The sequence below is a fragment of the Rhipicephalus microplus genome, chromosome 10 (genome assembly GCF_043290135.1).
Source record: "Rhipicephalus microplus isolate Deutch F79 chromosome 10, USDA_Rmic, whole genome shotgun sequence".
Taxonomy (NCBI): Eukaryota; Metazoa; Arthropoda; class Arachnida; order Ixodida; family Ixodidae; genus Rhipicephalus; species Rhipicephalus microplus.
The window spans coordinates 53,276,302-53,296,389 of NC_134709.1; the positions used below are offsets into that span (position 1 = coordinate 53,276,302).

Consider the following 20,088-nt stretch of genomic DNA (forward strand, 5'->3'; position numbering starts at 1 on the left):
TTATATCTTTGTGCGAGAGTAGAGGTCAAATGAAATACCTGTGCAACACTTTCCTGCTGTATAGTGAGTACAAAAGGCTCGCGCTGGTTTTCAAAAGCAGCCTGTATCGACTGTCTTGATAAATTGGGGGTGTTTCAAAAAACGATCCTTATCGGCAGCTGGCGCACATCAAAGCAATGATTACGAAAAGTGGACAGTTTTTCTTCCCGGTGCTAGCGTTGAACCCCAGGGTGGAAACGACAGCGAGTGCCTTGAACCTATGGGCCACAAAACCATACTCACACCATATTAACTGAACCGAAGCATACAGCTGCGTTCTACCGACGAGCCGAGAACATAATGGGAAGCAGTACAATAGCTATGGGAGCTTGATTGAAACAGTTAGAGTTGGCGAGCTAAAAGTGACCTGCTCGACGAAGCGTCAGGTTGACACCGGGAATGGCACACTTCGGTAAAATTGAAACTTCAAAAAAAATCGAATTTATTGGTCGGGCGTTTTCATTATCTAGTGATAGTCCTTTGCGCTGTGGCCGTTCTAAAGGCCAATGAATGCTGGAGGATGGAGTAGGACAGACGCCATGCCGATTACTTACTAAAAATGAGCGTTAACTGAACGCTTGCGTGAAGCTGAATGCTTTCGCGCGAGAACATAATGGTTATGCACTAAGCAGTGAGAAAGAACGAAAGAAAGAAAGAGAGAAAAGACAGACAGACAGACAGACAGACAGACAGACAGACAGACAGACAGACAGACAGACAGACAGACAGACAGACAGACAGACAGACAGACAGACAGACAGACAGACAGAGGCAGACTCGTGCACCAAGCCGCATTAGCCCCCGTTTCCCTTATAAGGGAAAGGCTCGTCAACGTTTTTATTCAAGGCGCCAGCTTCCGTTAAACCATTGATTCTTCTTCCTTCAGTGGTCCTAGTTTTGGCGTTGTTCCTCATAGAAACGGTGTGCCAGACAGGAAATTGGTGATCATGTGAAGAGACTCCGCTGCCTTGTCCAAGGGGACCATATGGCCAGAGCCCTTTGTATAAAGAACATAGTATTAGAGGTCAATGCAGAGTGAATGGCAGAGATTGAGAATGAATTCGAGTATGGTTTGCAGCCAAAGTGGGTGCGTGTCTTGCATATAGGCCATCTCTATTATCAGCAGCAGCATGTGTTCTCATGAGCACACATGCGCACGCTGATGGGCACTCACGCTGACTGAGAATGTGCAACCCTGATCAAACAGGACTCACCTTAACAGTGACAAAAGTGATGTTGTGCTCGAAGTTCTGGACGAACACAGAGATCACCGCGTCCACGTGCCACATTCGGTACTCCGACGTTGGCTTCCCGTGGAGAGAAGGAAAATGATTACTGCACAAACTCATGTAAATGACCTCAAATGAACTCGAGGCCTGACCACAGGTACGCGTCGCAGCGCTTCTGCACTCGCCTTCTTACGCAGCGCCACATCCTTTTCTTATGGAGGGAAAGGGGAGCACAGCTTCGCGTTGCCTCACGCCCTCCCTTTGCGTGGAAAGAGGGCGCGATGCCACGTCAGAAAACTACGCCCTGACGCGCCGCATCGCGCGCGTGTGGTGAGGCCTTTAGTCTTTCATATGCGACGCGCTTCTCTCTTAATTTGAATGGCAGAAACCGCCAAATGCAATGATAACAAAAAGCAACGACATATCTCCGTGCGGATATAGTTACAGGTTCTATGCTTTAAAACTTTTCGCCTATATCTGCAATGACTAGAGGACGGATCTTAGACATTAAAGAGCGCTTTAGGAGTCAGAAACAGGCACACAAAATAAAGTTTTAGGCGCCAAAAGCAGACACGTGAGCCACGTTTCAAACGCACAACGCAGTAAGTGTATCAGCAGCATAAATTTTCACACAAATGCAAACATGTCATCTCCGTGCCAATGGTGCCGATCCTGAACGAAGAACGGAGATTGGCGACCTGCTTTTTTTTCTCCCTTGCTTGTTTCTTTATTTTCATATCCCGTTTTTGTATCTGTCTTTTGTACCAGTTACCTTTTATTTCTTTCTACTTTGTTATTTTCTTTCGGTTAGCTCACTATTTCTATCTTTTTTTCTTTATTGCCCTCTTTCTTGCTACTTCTATCTCTTTTTTTATCTGTTCCTTCCTTCATCCCTGTGAAGCAGACACTACTGGGCGAGCTGTTAATTCATCTTTAGTGAGTTGCACGAAAATTAGAAGTACAAAAGAAAGACACCCAGACACAGCGCATCTTTGTCTCTTTTACAATGTTTTTCTGCCTCTCTATATTTCTCTTTGTTTCAGTTGTCTTCTCTCTCTCTTTATTTGCCTCTTCCTCTTTTTCTTTCCTTCAGTCATCATTTTCTGTTTCTCACTTTAACATGCTCCAATCCGCCGAGCAGCCTCTTCGCTTAACGCTCGTACTTGCTGCATTCGATAGTGGAGCTTGCCCACAACTAAACACTGATTGCACCTAGTGGCGCATAATCGCCTGCGGTTCTCAGCGGGTAACAAGGTTTTCGTGGCCCCGACTTAACGTGGCTTAGTTACATGTACCGCATAGGGCGTACCACCGGTTTCTGTTGTGATATGCTGTTCGTTTCCTCTATGCCGTCGTTACGATATGCACTTCTCACTCTCTTCCAAACTCTCTAATTTCGGTCTGACCACTCTGGCAACACATCACCACAACGAAAGCTTGCCCACCTGATTCAGTACTTTCAGTTTGCTAAACGTTCATGTGCTTGTAGCTCGCATAATCTTGATCTTTAGCCTCTTAAATCTAGAACTTATTTGCACAAATATAGCTGCTTTTCTGCAGTGAGGGAACGTTGAAATAATTTGCTTCTTTTGTTAATTTTTTTTCACGCTTTGTCAATGACCGATTCTTTGTCTACGCACGGCATATGATGTTATCGTGACTTCTCGCTTAGCACATGATAGTCTGCAGTATGTATAAATAAATAAATAAATAAATAAATAAATAAATAAATAAATAAATAAATAAATAAATAAATAAATAAATAAGTAAATAAATAAATAAATAATTAGGGGCAGCGTAGAGACAGCGGGGCACATACTGCTCGAGTGCCCCACGTACCGAGATGAGAGACGCTTGTTTGTACGAGAAATGAACATGATTTGCCATGACCATTTTGTATTGCGCAAAATGTTGGGCCTAGTTCACCGGCTTTCAAGACAACATCAAGTTGTACGGTAATTTGCCAATTGCCTGGCTTGAATTGGCCTCGTTGGAAGGCTCTAATGATTCAACACCTCACATAGCAAAGCCTTGGTTTACCTGAAACCCTAATTGCATTTAGATTGATCAAACTCATTTACACATTTCATAATGATTCTTTTTACATGATCGCCTTTGCGCATCCATTTCATCTGTTGAAAAAAAATGCAGGTTGCAGTGATTTGAACAGATTTTTACAGAGAAAAAAACATGAACGGGAACCAGCAATGTACCTTTCTTAACGACAAATCCCTGATCGAACATTCAAGCACATATGATATTTCAGATAAAATACACCATTCCTTCGGTCGAATTTTCTCTGCAGCTTTCATTTTATAGCTGAGTATGCCCTACGAATAAATGCAAAGAAGTTTGCTTGGGCATACATGCAACATTTCCCAAATGGCTGTGCACTCACTTGCTACTAAAACCCAACGCTTCAAGAGGCCATGAAGTTTGAATACAACATACGTATTATAAGTGCTTCATTGTCAAAGACGTGCTCGTCATTTGCTTTCTTTATTTTTTTCCTTGCACGTTTATTTGTATATAGTATTATTGACTTCATTCATTTTGCTTTCATTTTATGTCATAGGTGTCATTGCTGTTTATTTCGGTCACGAGTGATCTAACAGCACGACGTCACGTTAAAATGAGACTGGACGAGGTCAAGAAAGAGCTGAAGAACTTACCGCAGTGTGGTAGAGGCCTTCTTGCTTACGCGTCAAGAAAACAGGGCGAATCCACCAACGGCGAGGCTGCCGCTGCTCGCGTAGTTGCTTCCTCTTTTTTTTATGAGGAGCACGTCTGTCGAGGTCAAAACTGTTCTATTCCTGCGGGAAACCGCCGACACCGCAGGCATGGTTGCGAGAAACGCACGAGGAAAGCTTTGTGAAACAGTCAGACACACGTCCACCCGTGAACAGGAGCACACATGGAGAAAGAACAGAAATTGGCGCGGACTCGGAGTGTTGATGTTGATGTCGATGACACGCGAATACAGTCGACACTATTGACTTGATTTCTAATGAACACTTTAAACTATTAGTAAAAGTGTCAGTTTAAATATAAAATATACTATTTCAATTTACAAAAGCCCCTCCATGGATTGAAGAAGAGTAACAAATGTTTGGAGAGTTAATCTTTTCGGGAAATGCTTTGGCAGTTTCACATCAAAAGCTCTAGCAACACTGCGCGTCAGCTAGGCCAACGCATCCTCTTGAAAGATGCCTGCCGCATGAGAAAAGAAACAGCTGCCACACTCTTTCCCTCCTTTATTTTAAAAATGTTCTCGGTTGCTAGGATCACCTGTGGTGGACGGTGCAACAACGCAACACTTCACATGGTGCACAGTTCCAGTGGTGCACAGTTGCAGGTCTTCAGTGGTGCACAGTTGCAGGTCTCGAAAAACTCTCGACTGACGCGCCCCTATGGGCCGCAGATGAAAAAACGTTAGCTGGTACCGCTCGTTGCCGTGATAATATTGTCGGTCGCGAGCGCCACTGCACGGAGCTTGTTTAAAACTGAAGGCAGGCCAACTCAGCTGAGAGCGCGAACCATTCCTCAGGCATCTTTCTAGAGAAGGCGTTAACTAGGCGCGACGTGAGCAGGCATGAGTGCCGACGCGTACCAGTAGTTGCGTGCCCTTTTCCTCCATGGGCGCGACTAGACGCTTTTCTAGTCGGCAAGTAGGAATAGCCGCATAATTGTGTACCCGTGTACACAAATATGTGGGGCATAAAATGGTGCTACTGTGAATGATATCTTTTATCATTTTGCTTTATTAACAGAATTAGGCGTTGTTCCAAAAAATCATTTTAACGTAAGTCGAGTACATGACACTCAAAACGAAACAACAATGTACCGCATGCAGAAAGATGCCTGATGCTCTTCTGGTGTTACCTTTTTGTTTTATTACTCTGTCCGGACTGACAGGGCACTCATTGCAAAATATTAGCGGCGCAGCTATGCCAGGGTATACGTAACGTGAGCCACGGACGGACGGATGGACAGCGAGCGAACTCACGGGAGTCAAGTGCCGACTCACTGTATAGTGACACGTAACGTCACTCCAGGAGCCACTGCTCCTCGGACGTGGGCAGCACGGCTTTCCACAAGCCATTCGAAACTGCTCAACCTCGTCCACTGTAGCTTACACTACAAAAAAGAAGAGTTAAATATCGCAACGGATAGCTTAGATAAAGAGTATACGTGCGACATCCATTGATATAAGGTGTGTTCCAGATATTGATTGATTGATATGTGGGGTTCAACATCCCCAAACCACCATATGATTGTGAGAGACGCCGTAGTGGAGGGCTCTGGAAATTTCGACCAACTGGGGTTCTTTAACGTGCACCCGAATCTGAGCACACGGGCCTACAACATTTCCGCCTCAATTGGAAATGCAGCCGCCGCTGCCGGGATTCGATCCCGCGACCTGCGGGTCAGCAGCCGAGTACCTTAGCCATTAGACCACCGCGGCGGGGCCTGTGTGTTTCGATAATACATACAGAAAATAGGTGGACAGATTAACGTGTGAATGTTAAAGCGAAACAAGGAAATGTTTTCTACCACAAAGATCGTATAGATGAGGATAAAATTGCGAATTTGTGGCAACCATAGGAAGCCACCTTGCCGACACGATCGCTGCAAGGCGTAACAAACAACTGACGCGTCACATTTTCCATCCTTCGTTGTAAGCAATATATAGGTCAGTCATAGCAGCTTATATTTTTCTGAAGGACTTGGGGGTGGCGGAAAGGGGTAGGTGGAGATGATTACCAAAGCAATGTTCAGCGAAGGACAAGAGAACGAGTGCCTGTGGCACGACATCCGCAGCACGTCACCGTGGAAACATTGGTAAACGTCTACGCCTTTAAAAAAAGCCGATGTAAATAGCGTGTCAGTATAAGACACGTACCACTCCTCAGTTCTTCGATCGGTGCAGAGTTACACTGTGGTTTATAGAAGATACGTCTTTGGTAGTAGTTGATGTTGGCACGTGCTGACTTTTCGCGATGGCCGAGTGTTCCGGAAGCCTCACCTATGGGGAAGTGTGCCGGTGTACTTCAGATGTGATTCAAGTTGTTGAATTCGCTGATACATCTTAAGTGAACAAAAGGTGTGTACTTGGTAAACCTGTCACGATGCGGTTGTTATTGATTCTTTTAAGTTACGCGAATTTTACGCATGTCACGTTGCTTTTATTCGCGTCGTGAAAAGATCGTAAAGACCGTGAAGACGTTGCCGTTCACTTCCTATGTGACAGAACAAATTTCGCGGACTTCTTTCTGAACAACGTAAGCAGACCAGTCAGAGTACTGTCCTGGTGTTTGGCGTGGAATGGTTATATTCGTGAAATTCGTGCCATGGTTTTACACAACCGACACGCCATCGAGACCATCCCGGACGTAATATGGAATACCTCGCTGGCCAAGGCGTTAAATTCTCACTATGAAATTCGCGCTTGCATGGCCTGGGTAAATACAATGCAAGAAGAGGTCGCAGATTACTTAGCCACCGGAATATAGTGCTGGAAAATGTGGACGTGTTTCTATGCTTCCAAAAACCATCCGCTAAGTGTCGTTGAGCTAAATTATTCTGAAACTCAAGAATCGACTCAAGGCGAGGTTCCAACGTCTTTGTGGTCTCAACTATCTAGCCACGTGCTCACTCTTGGATTTTTTACGAAATCTTCCAAATCAAACGAACCATGTTTTTTTCACGCAAAGAAAAAACAATGACACTCGGCAGATTCAACGCATCCTTTCACGTTGCGCAAGTCCCTCGGGGTCATATCAACAAACACGTGGCGACACGAGAGATCAACATCATGACTTACCCAGTGCCACTAAAGAGGTACGACGTTCTCGACTTCGCTATTTATTAATTCAGGCAGGCGATGTTCTTCGTTCAGAATAAGTGGAATCGCGACGGTCTAATACTGACCGGTCCATGGGCATCGCTGCTGCCACACTCTGTAATAGTCAACGCAGGCTTTCTTGTCCTTCTCAACGTGCGTCGTGGTCACCGACCCTTAGATGGCATCAGCCAGTTGATATATACTCGCTCGTGACGCGCCCATACTCTTGATCTCTTCTCTTATTCGTAAAACCAACGAGAGTTGCACTTACAGCCGAACAGTCATCGCCTGCTGGCTGTTGGCCGGCTTCTCCCTGGCCGCCTGTACCCAGTGCCTTCTCACGGCGACGCTCAGTGCGCAACCATTGTGGGACGCTGATGACACTGTCGACGCGTCGCTGCCGAAACTGCGTAACGGTGACCTATTTCTTGCGTGGAACGTGGCTGCCACTTTCAGTACCTGACGGCGACGTCTTGCAAAGAACACAGCGACTTTCTCGGCGCGTCCTGTCATTGGCCGCGAAGCGATGGGATTGCGACAATGGTGGGATCATGGCGAACTTCTAACGAACGAACCTATTAATCATGTTCGACCAAGAACCCGGCAAACAGTCGCGCCTCACTGGCGCAGTGGTCCAGGGTAAATCTTCGATTTCGAGCGTCTTCGCCAGATTTCCGGTCAGGAAGTACTACAGTCTGAGAAGGCCGTTCGTCTCCCTAGTTCGGAGGATGTTCGAGACGGATTGGGACATTTTGTAACGATATGATACAGAAACGTTCTGTTGCATGGTCGCTCAAGAAGTGACTGCGCAGGAGCCGCCTGCTAAATCCCACGTGAAAATGTACCTGTCCCTCTGCGCTTCGATAATCGTCGTGTTCTTGCTAGATGCCCTTCACTACCGCCTTACCTCGCATCGATCGAACCGGAAATGTTGATTGATTTGATTGATTGATATGTGGGGTTGAACGTTCCAAAACAACCAGAGACGCCATAGTGGAGGGCTCCGGAAATTTCGACCACTTGGGGTTCTAAAACGTGCGCCCAAATCTGAGCCTACAACATTTCCGCCTCCATCGGAAATGCAGCCGCCGAAGCCGGGATTCGATCTCGCGACCTGTGGGTCAGCAGCCGAGTACCTTAGCCACTAGACCACCGCGGCGAGGCGAACCGGAAATGGGGGTCTGCGCGCGCTATACAGACAAGGCAGGTATTGCAGTCCGTTCTACAAAATAGGATAGCAAGGAAACCAGCAAGTTGAAAAGTTTCCAATAAGTACATATAAATCGCTTTTGACTGACACTCGCAGGCCGTGCACGAATGTCCCAGTCACAGTCGTTCTAAACGCGGGTGTTGAAGAAGACGACATATTTATCGCAATTTCATCAACGACATTCCGGAGCACCACACTTGTCAATGAGTAATGAATGAAACAAACTTTCTACGTTCTGCAAGTCCGAACTCTTCGTGACTATACGTGACGTAAAACTAAACTTGTGCACAGTGTCCGTGCGCAGCATGTCCTTAAAACGAAAACCGTGACCTTCAGATAGCGCTCGTCATCTCACATCTCAATCGACAAGTTTGCCATAGAGTGCAGTCATGTACTTGTGCTTGCAACTTTGATTGATATGTGGGGTTTAACGTCCCAAAACCACCTTATGAATAATGAGATGTGGGGTTTAACGTCCGAAAACCAACATATGAATAATGAGATGCCGTAGTGGAGGACTCCGGAAATTTTGACCACCTGGGGTTCTTTAACATCCACCCAAATCGGAGCACACGGATCTACCACATTTTCGCCTCCACGCAAAATGCAGCCGCCGTAGCCGGGATTCCATCCCGCGACGTGCGGGTCAGCAGCCGAGTACCGGCCACACCGCGTGCTTGCAACTTTCTTTTTCGGTCTATGAAAGGTTCGCTGATTATTTATGTCACACTGCCTGCTGAGTTCTAAACGAATAAAATATTACTGAAATAGTACTCAACACTCCTTGTTTCTTGTCTATTTAGGCTCACACGAGTCTGTTTTCCTTTTATGCTAACAAGTTTAGCACTGAAAATGAGAATGACCCATAAACATTAAAGAACCCCAGGTGCATGGTTTAAATTTCCGGAGCCCTCCTCTACGGCGTCTCTGGCATTCATATATGGTTTTCAGAGACATTAAACCCCACATATCAATCAATTAGAATGGCCCACAAAGGCACTTATTTAAACATGTCGTTTCTCCCATGAGTGCTCTGTTCGTTCAGTATCAGTTAAGTAGCACAATATGAATACATCTCATTTCACGATTGAGTCAATCTATCTCTTGAGTTTATTCTGCGGATTTCTTGTTTTGTTTCTGGGTGGTTAATGTATTCGTCTGATGGGAAGCATACAATCCCGTTCCGGAAATACCGCTAGGCAGGCTTGTGACGCGTTCGTATACACGATACACGACACCTGTGGTTTGTCGCGTAATTCTGCAAATTCCGATTTTATGCTCCTCTCATTAAGAGGAATTAATCATCATAAAGAGAGCAATAAACCCTATTCATTTTTAAATAGTATTTTTGCTGTTTTTCTTTTTTTTACCTTCTAGCACCTCCCCATAATGAGCCCTACACATTGGCAAACATCATCATCATCACTTCCAAGACATTATAGTGGGTCGAGCCAACGCACGAAGACAACCAACGGAATTCTAATTGGCACGCGATCCACGCCTGGTCCGCCTTGTTGTAGCCCGGTGGAACAAGCTATAGCGAGCGACTCAGCAAGTGAAACGGGAGCCAGGAGTGATCGAAGCTTCGGCAAGTGAGCTCGCCTTTGCAATGCATTCCCTTCGGTGCAACGCCAGACAGAGCCGCTCGGGTGCGGGCCGTGGTCCTGACCGCACGCCGGATCTGGAACCACCGCAGCAGCCGTCGCTGTTCTCCGCGCTACTGTACGCCGCCCTCTTGAGCGTTCTCGTAGGCTCCTGCCTCGTCGTAGGGTTCTACCAACTTGAAGCCCACGCTCATCAACCCTACCGGGCCGAGTGAGCCGCGTCTGTATCGTCACTGGACAGTGCAAGGTCAGGGCCCTCACCAGGGAGCCCGGCTGGTGCATGCAATACTGCTAACTAGTTCACGAAAACTGGGCATCTTTGGTAAACCGGTCGTCCCGTGTTCTGTGGAAGTTCTGGAGGAAGTTCAGGAGGAAGTGTTCTGGAGGAAGTGTTCTGGAGGAAGTTCGCATGATGGAGGTCACCTCCATAACCTGGCTGCAAAATTGTATCGTCTCCGATGGACCTCCACTCATGCCTTTCTGCAGTGTCCAGTGCTTCACATGATCATTTAACCAATAAACTTCTTATAAATAAAACATATATCTTCTCGGCATATTGATTTTATACGGTACTTGACATTTTTTACGTACATAGATGTATTTATATTTGATGTGCAGTATACAAATAATATGTTCCATGCGTATACGTTCTATGTTGCATGGTACTTCCATTGTCTCATCACAAATATGATTAGTTTTTATGTCTTGTTATATTTTTGTTCTTATTACTATAGAAGTGTACTTTTTACATCTGCTTTGTTTAATCAACCCGTTCATTTAAATGCACATTTTATTAGGCCCTATACAGTGGCCATGAGTCTAACTAGTGTTGTGTATTTTTAGGAGCTAACAAGCATTCAAAACAAAGAGTGATGATGATGAAATAAAAAAAAACCTTGAATTCACTGATGTCCGTTGGTGATAATCTACGTCCATGAAGGACAGAGGGCCGGTGACAAGTCTGCGACCATCATACACGGCGAGCATCGTCTCACTAAGTTAACAAGGATGATAGTAAGATTTTTTCTAGTCTTATGACGGGTTGTTGTTGCTGCGAAGCTACAGGCAATGACCAGTAGGTGCACCACGTCACAGAAAATAACGAATTTTTGTTATTTCCGTCTTTACAAATGTATCATTTTCAGCTTGGTTCGTAGAACTGAAAAAAAGAATCATAGCATATATCCACGAAGCAAATGGTCATGAGTGGAGCAAAGTGTCCATCAGCCCGTCCGTGCCTCCGTCCATCCGCTCGTTCTTGTTTCCATCTGTCTGCGCGACCATCCATGCGTCCATCCGTCCGCGCGTCCGTCCATCTGTCTGTCTGTCCGTGCGTCCATCTAGTGAACACTCCAAGTACCACCATCTCCCATCATCTCGCATCCTGGTGGCTACGTACGACAACGACGGAGGATGGACAGACCCACGCCTTAGGGAGCTTCGCCCCTAAAAAATGTTCAGCGCACGTTTCTGATTGTACTTGCTATTATTAATAAGCTACACAACACAGTGCAAGACAACTCGCTTTCAAATCACTCGTATGCGATGTAGTGTCGTCAGCGTAAAAACCTTTAACTCTCTTAGTGCACACACAGTGCACACACAACACAACCACACGCACGCACGCACAAGTCCAATGAAGGATCCACCGGCAGCTTGCATACGTTTACCAAATGAACTTTAATCATTAAAATGACTTGAACACACTCTAACAACAATGCAGAATAAGTGAGCTGAGGCTATCAACTTATTTCCACTGCGCATACATGACAGCCTATACATCAGCAATAATACAAGGATGATAGCCGGTCTTCGTTAAACTTATGCACGAGTCTAACTTCTCTGTTTATGTGTGATGAATCTCTGGTGTTTTTATGAATGTTTTTATGCCAAAGGGGATACTTTTGAATTAAAAAAAGTAATCATCTCGCTGCATGTCTACTTTAGACTATGCAGCGTTACACTGCGAACAATCATCTCGACTGCGAAGGCGCATTGGTGTTCATTTTGCTTCGGTTCTAGTGTACAAAGGCTAGGTGGTAGCTGATGACGTGACCTACAGTTCTATGGAAATATGGCGGCGCGCTGAAGTTAAGTCAGACGTAAAGAAAGAAAAAGATTACTTCAAGTGGGTGTTAAAGTGGCAGAATCGCTCTTGTTATACTTGGTTGAATGACTCTTTAGCAGGCGGCAAACTGACGGTCCTCGTGGCTCATGACGCTCGTTTGTCCTTGAAGGTGCTTCAAGAACGCTCATTACGCTCCCAAGCTTGACCTTCGCATCTTTTTTTTTTTTCAAGGGAGACTTAACACGAGAACAAAACTGTTTTGCTCGCCTTGATAAATTGTATGTCACCACTTTTGCGACCAGAAGACGCCCCAGTAAACGAGTGAATACTCAGATAGAAAACACAAGTGACGGCGCCGCATTCGTGAGACACCTACACCAATTCGCAGTGATATCAGTGATTTCGACGGTGCCGGCTACATTGTACGTATGTATCTTTATCGATAAAACAAACTGCATGGCCTCCTTACACGGAAACAAACGAATCCAGCCTAGCATTAAACACAAGGAAAGCACACGGGAGTATATTTGCTGCTTTTAACGGGAGTCTGATATATACGACGTAAATTGACAGAAAATAAAAAAGTCGGAAAACGCCCCTTCTATTAGTGGAATCTGAACCCACAACCTTAGCCTTCTGAAGAAGATAGAGAGACAACATTTAAAGTTTCATGAATTAGCGATTGTAGCTAAAATGTAAGCGAAAACTTAAAGCCCATTCCATCCGTGTAAACGGAGGAGCTGGAAATGACATGACTATACGATCATCTGCTGCTCTGTTTTTTTTATTTAGTCTTTGCTTATGTCTTTATACACTGCCCTTTCTCCTTTACTTCCTACTACAGGCCACTTCGCTCCTCTTTCTTATTTATTTATATGTTATAGTGTACATAGTTATGCTCCGAGTTACCAATTCACCTATTCCTTTTTTTTCTCTCATTTTTGTCCTCCTCACCGTAACATCAGCCCGCTTCATCCCGACTTCTTTTTTTTTCTTTTTGTTTGCGTTTTCTATTTTCATTTTTCGTGTACATTATATGTGCTGTTAAGTATTTCATTATGAACACATGCACATGAACAAGGAAATGGGATGTCGAAGCATTATCTCATAAATGCCTGCCAAGTGTACTCCACCCGGTTCTTATTTTTCTAGTTACTTGAGTGCCGCGTATGCCTCAGAGCTGTCCTAAGCATGTATTGGATCTGCCCTAAGTAGCTTTTTTCACTACTTTCAGTGCCTTGCCAACTTTTCCAATTGGTGGAACATTAATTACCTAATTTTTCTTAAAGTTAGATTTTATAACTACCGTTGCGGTTACTCTAGCTGTTCCAGAAAATATGCTTCAAAGTTGTCTCCTGGGTTACTTCCTAAGCTAATATCACCAGTCAACTGCAGGAAACTTAGGCATATTGTTTATTAGCTCTTACCCTAAACTGTTCCCCTTCCAGGGCTCTGAAAACTGCCTGTAAGCTTCTGTAAGCGTGTGGTGAATTGCAGTGGCAAGATATCTTTCAATCTTTATCGCAATGCTGTCGCCTTCTTTGTGTAGGATTATGGCGCTCATGAAGCAGCTCCAGGTTTCTTCTAGTACTTTCGTATATGGTTCGTCTACAAGCTGACCTCGTTATGCCTGCATTAGTGCTGAGATTTGGATCGATTCAAGTGATGTTTCGTTATCTATGAGGGCCGTATGTAGGGGTTGACAACATTCCGCGTATTTCTGTATCACGAGATTGACAGGGTGCGTATATAGTCTATTGTCGAGTAGCCTGTGTTAAATCCTGCTTCGTCCTGTGGTTGGTTACATTATGATATGCCCTAAATATCAATATAATGTAAAATAAGAATTCGCACAGACCCTTATGCATTCGCCTAAGCGCCGTCATTGAAAGGGCCGGTATTTTTTTTATTAACCTTTTTTCGTCCCGAAACTTTCCTGTCCAGTGCTAAAAAAAACTCACAGCTATGGAGAAGGCGTTCTTTGCCGTTCATTTTACTATCAGCCTTTTCCGGGACACTTGCCAACTGGGGTGGCAGCTAATTAATGTCTAAAGGTTAATGAGCACGATGACCTTGTGCGCACGTTGATTAGCAAAACACGACTCGCTCGCGTACCACGTGCCACCTTTTACGTAACTACACCAACTCTAGAGACGCACGCACCCCAATGGCGCCTGGAAGGTTCGCGGAGCCGCCTAATTTACTTACGTCACGTCGATTGGTTACCACAGGAGAAACACCGGCAGCGGTAAGCGCTTCGAACGCTTTCGCTCAGCTTCTGATGACGACATGCGCGGAAAATTCCCGCCTCATTCCACGAAGTGTAGATTCGACATCACGTGCACGCGATTCATACGCGGAGTAATCATATCCTTCTGGGAAAACTTCTTAGCATCAGTGATCCCGGACTCTCGAGTCTCGGCGTACACATTTGTGTATGAAATTTCTTCTCCTCTTATGTTTAGCAATGATTTTTTTTTTCTTTCTAAGAGGTGGGGGGGGATACTTACCCCAGATTGAGAAACGTTCTCCTTGAACTTGACTTGCCGTCAACTCAAGGCAGCGCACTTGAAACGCGTTCACGGTGCTTTACCAACGCGCGATTACAGTATAGGTTGGGAACGTGTCTGTGCTGCACTCATCGCGGTGGCAACATGAGTTGAAGTAATTGATTTGATTGATATGGGGGGTTTAATGTCCCAAATTCACCATATGATTATGAAAGACGCCGTAGTGGAGGGCTCCGGAAATTTCGACCACCTGGGGTTCTTTAACGTGCACCTATATCTAAGCACACGGGCCTCCAACATTTCCGCCTTAATTTAAAAGGCAGCTGCCGCAGCCGGGATTCGATCACGCGACCTGCGGGTCAGCAGCCGAGTACCTTAGATGAGTTAAAGTAAAGGGGCGTTTCTGGAGACGGGGACTATTGCTTATAATATGGCCTAAGTTTCCTTTACGATCAAGTGTGTCGCCGCATACGGCCATACTGCAGAAGAAGCTGTCACGGTGTTCTGTGTGCTGTGTTTCATTAATCCTGACAACCGAATAATCTATCCATTCTCACAGAAGTATAACATTTGGTGCATGCGCTGTGACTGGTGACGCGCTTAGAGCAGTGGGGTTAGTTTTCTTCTAAAATAAACGCAATATCACTGCCTGCCAATAAAAATATATTTAATTGCACCTTACTATTGATTAGTCGTTAAAGAGTCTGGATAGGTTCCTTCTGAAACTGGAATTGGCTTGAGTTGTAATCTGCAGGACTTTGTGAAGATTGATCAAAAATGAAGAATATTTATTCAGAGTCAGTTATAATTCCTTGACAGCACCATTGAAACAGTGGATCCACCGAGAATTTTCATAGGGAGCAGCCTCATTAAGGTGCATGTAGACGTATCGGCAAGGTGTTAGGCCTGGGCTCGTGTTTTGAATTCAAGCAATAATTTCAAATATACTACGCTAGGATAACGTGGCTATGCTATAACTTGCATGGAGTGAGCTGAAACTGAAGTTGTTTGCGTCCTCGATGCTTTCATTGTCCAAATAATAGGGAGTTATTGAATAGCGCAAGCCAAGATGGCGGCCGTTGCTGGCTTATAGAGTTGGCATTCATCACTCACGGGAACCCTCAAGAGGAGAGCGTATACAATGAATGCGCAACTCGAACGCAAATCTTTGCGCAAGCTATGCAAAAACTGCCTAATATATGCAGTTTGACGCCTACAGAACACGATATGATTAAGACACACGTCATAGGGGAGGCCTCCGGAAATTTCGATTACATGGGTTCTTTAATGCGCACCTACCTCGATAGTTTTTGGTGTGCTAAAGGAAATTAATATAATTCACGTTTTTTCTTTTATTTCCGCACGGTTTAGAACGCTGTTATAATGCATTGTCATATTTTTTTTGTTTTCTTGGTTTTCCAACTTTTTCTTCCTTCTTTCTCTTTCCTTCTTGACGTCGCCTAATATCTGATGGTGTCGTATTATCGTATTGTTGTTATAGCATGAGCGACATGTAAGGCTATACACGGTGCTACCTGTACTAGCATTACTTTTATTTCTTCATGCACGGCTGTACAAGCATGACCGAATTATGTATTTGCGCGCAAAAAATAAAATAAAAATAAAGCGAGGCCTGCACAGAACGTGTCGCATAGTCACTGCGAAAGCTGAAGAGCGGCTTTTCTAGATGCCATATTGAAAACTCTGGGGAAAAACACTAAAATTTCATTTGCGTGGCACCCACTATATCATAAATCACAATTTCGTAAATTAGGAAAGCACCCATTCATCTAAAAAGCGTGGTATATCCGCTACACACCGGTAAGGAATTATGTGAATTTTGTTGATACTGTGCCTAGTGAAGAAGAAGCATTATGGCTCAGAGCTTTGTAATTAGTTAGAAGCTTTCAGCGACCCATTCGTTACCCAATTCCCATTGTGCGACGCCTGCTCATCATGTCAGTACAACGCTTTATCACATGCGTTAAGGTGCTTTTTTACCCGAGATGAAGCCTTGCGTAGGTTCTGTGAAGAGTGTGAAAGTCATCGAGAAGGCCCGAGGGCAGCCGAGATGCATTTCTGCCGGCATAAGAATTGAACAACATCTGCCTTGGAGCTGTCCGAGGCATGCCCGCAGCAATGGTGACTTCACTGGTGGCCTATGTACCCTAAACAGTTTGGTTAGAATACCTATGGCCTTCCCAATAAGCCCACCGAATATATTAGCCTTCTGCGATCACTTGGACGGAAACTACTTTCAAGTACAGACCGGGATGACACGGGATGCAAAGTTCAGCGCTAAAGCGCGTCATCATGTGCCGCGCGGTATGTTTACCTACCTCCCAGTGTTGTAAATGCGGCAACTTTGCACTGAGTCGCGCAAAGCTTGGCGTATCCACCACCACTCACTGAGGAAACTTCTCCATTTTTTTTCTACATTTATTAAGTACGAAGCCCTTGAGGGATACCAGGCTGTTGCATGCTGTCGTCGTTGCTTGTCGTAACGCTCCATGTGTTCTCGTGCTTGCTCACCTTCTCTCGTGGCTCATAGCCACTGTAAGGAATGGGCCTTTCCTAGTCCGAACAGCACCCCAAGTGGAGATCACCGAAATCAAAACTGGTGGCTCTTGAACTCTGAAATTGTCCTCCGCATGCCCGTAGGCCCTCTCTGAGGCTTGCGTTCGCGCCTTTTTTTGGGGAAAATATTTGCAGCACCAGATGTCGCTTGGTACACACGTGTCGTCACGTTTTGGACACCAAAAATCAAGGCGCCTGCCGTGCGCGTGCCTTCTTCAGGCCGGTGCGCATGCGCAGACTACCTACCCGAAAAAGGCCCATTGGCCAAGAATTGAATGGGTTCCGTGTGTAGCACCCTGAACGTGCGCTCGCGCCAAGGAGGAGTCTTCTTCCTCTTGTTTTTCAGATGCCTTTATGGTGATCACTTATCGTCATCAGCAAAAAAAAAAAAAGACTAGCGCTTGTAACACAGGCAAAATTACCTACGCAAATAGAAGAAAAAAAAAGAAGGAATTAACCAAGCGAGAAATAAAGAGAGATAAAGGGGGAAAATGGGAAGGGAAATAGAAAGACCAACAAAGACGAAGAGATAGTTAAAAGAGAGGAGGAAACCAAAGGAAATAAGCATAAATAGAGAAAACAGAGAAGTAGACAAGGAAAGAAAAAGAATTGAAACAGAAAACCGAAGAGAAACAAAAAAAATGGTGGCGTATCTGTGAGCTTCGCTGGCGAAGGTGTATGTAGAGAGAGAAAGAGACGCTCTTTCTCTGTGATTATTTCTTCCTGTGGTGCTTTAGGCGTCTAGAATTACTCCTCAGTAGAGAGAGAGAGAATAAAAACCAGACATCTATTCAGGAAGTGAATGGTGACGAGTGGGCGAAGCTCCAGGATATCATTACCATCCGTATATTGTCCACCTGACCATGCAAATTCGTGAGAACTTTGTGAACAGTATATACAAATCTGTTTATGAATCACAATGCGCATATGGTGTCGAGATGTCCATATTGATTGTCACGTTGATATCCATATGGTATCCGTATGGATATCTATATTGCTATCTTTCCACATGTGTATGAATGTCTATACGGGAACACATAGGCATATTGATATTTATAGCGTCCCGCCAATGGACAGGGGACATGGTTCGACCTTAAGGAGCCTCGCCCCTATAAAATGTTTATTTAGTGAAGCGCAGGAAAACGTCGCTTTTCGTTCACATATCGTCGCGCAGTCAACGCTGCATCGTAATAAGCACTGCTGCCTTTACAGCTCAATATCTATGCATTTTAAGAAACGCCAGGCCTGTGAGGAACGTGCAGCACACTGTCACGGCAAAAGCCAGAAGAGCGGCATTTCAGAGTTTTTTCTGAACACTCTTTAAGTAACTGCTACAAGCACACTTGCTGGGTATCCACTATGCCGTAAATAATTTTTGTGTAGTAGGCCACCAGGGACAACCTCGCCACCTACAGTGATCTGGTTAAGAACTCTTACCTCGGACGCCGAGCCTTTCCCCCACCTCACCCCAAGCTCACCCGAGAACAGGCCACCACTTTGCGCCTACTTCAAACAAACACGTATCCCTCACCTGCCCGCTTTCGCCTCATATTCCCGGAAATGTACGCAACCTCCCACTGCCGGTGCTGCGGCACTCACCCGGCTATGCTTCTGCACACGCTGTGGGATTGCCCGGCACAGTACAAACACACTAACGCCACGACCCTTTCGTCGAAGCTCCATGAGGCTCTGCGGAGCCCCGCTCTTTGCGACCAAACCTGGGCGGCCCAGCACGCCCGTGAGGCAGCGTCGAGGCAAGCCCTTGACGTCCCCTCATGGGAGGCTTAGGCCCGGCCTCCTAAACCTGCTGGTTTCTTATAATAAAGTTTATTCCTCCTCCTACTCCTAGTAGGCAAGCATTCACTATGCCATCCTTCGTCATTTTTCGGAGAAGCTTGGTATCGGTTAAACACTTGCTAGAAATTTCGTATAATTTTTTTATGGAGTGGCTGACGACGATGAAAAATTGTGCCTGAAGTGGCTTGCCTCTGCGCTGGGTCACTCGGACAGGAATATTTTCAAAGCTGTCGAAAAGGTTTTATGTGACTCGAATAGATTTCGTACTTGTATAAACGGCTAACGATTCCTTATTAAGCCTTCCTAGCCAAAGATCTTCGGTCACTAGGAGGTTACAGAAAATAGTGATACTAGAATCACAATCATTCACGATTAACCTTAAAATAAAAAGTTCATCTCTCAACTATTGTAGGTCTTACTAAATATAAACATAAATCCAGTATGCATAATCCGGCTGACTCTTGGCCGATCCTCCTGAGTGGGTGGGTGCCAATATTCCAAGGAGCATCATCATCATCACCACCACCACCACCATCATCATCATCATCGTAGCCGTCGTCGGCCACAGTTAAAAGGTGATCAAGAACAAGTTTTTTAATGGGAGAATTGAGTGACCCACTTGTTACATAATTTGCATTGTGTGACACCTGGTTGTTCCTTTAATGTTCTAAAACGCTTTATTACTCATGACAACGAGATTCCTTTCCCGACAAAGCCTGCCTAACGCCAGTTTAAAAACGTTTTCCAAGAACCGGCGTGGCTCAGTGGTAGAATACTGGGCTGATACGCTGGGGACTCGGAATTGAATGACATTGTGTCCTGGAATTTTTTTATATATACCAAGTTCTGTTCTTATCTCTTGTGATACTGGTTACGGACACCGGCGGCGGCGGTGGCGGACAACTACAGCACCGCGCGTGACCCGTGTTCTGAACTCATAACAGCTTCCGCTGTAAAATAAAGTAATCACTACATAATACTCACATGCTGATGTTGCACCCAAGCATGCTTAATATTTACTTTTTGATTGATAATATTCGCTATACGAACGCAACCAGGAGATAAAAATGGGTGGTCTCTGAGAAAAACTTCTGCTCTGATGGGTGAATCGAGTGAAAGACAGAAAAAAAAGAAATACCACGATTTCTCGCGTCGAAGTACCTCAAGAAATGCCCTCGTCTTTCAAAAAATAAAAATAATGGTCACCTT

At 45.1% G+C, this 20,088-nt stretch overlaps 1 long non-coding RNA gene across 1 annotated transcript; it reads right to left on the minus strand.

The window, feature by feature from the left end:
• Positions 1–739: 739 nt before the first annotated feature.
• Positions 740–4,060, minus strand: LOC142774387 (uncharacterized). Its single transcript, XR_012886371.1, has 3 exons — positions 3,941–4,060; positions 1,254–1,346; positions 740–1,036 (listed from the first exon to the last, which is right to left on the minus strand). It is a non-coding gene; the product is annotated as an uncharacterized LOC142774387 (long non-coding RNA).
• Between the last annotated feature and the right edge of the window lie 16,028 nt (positions 4,061–20,088).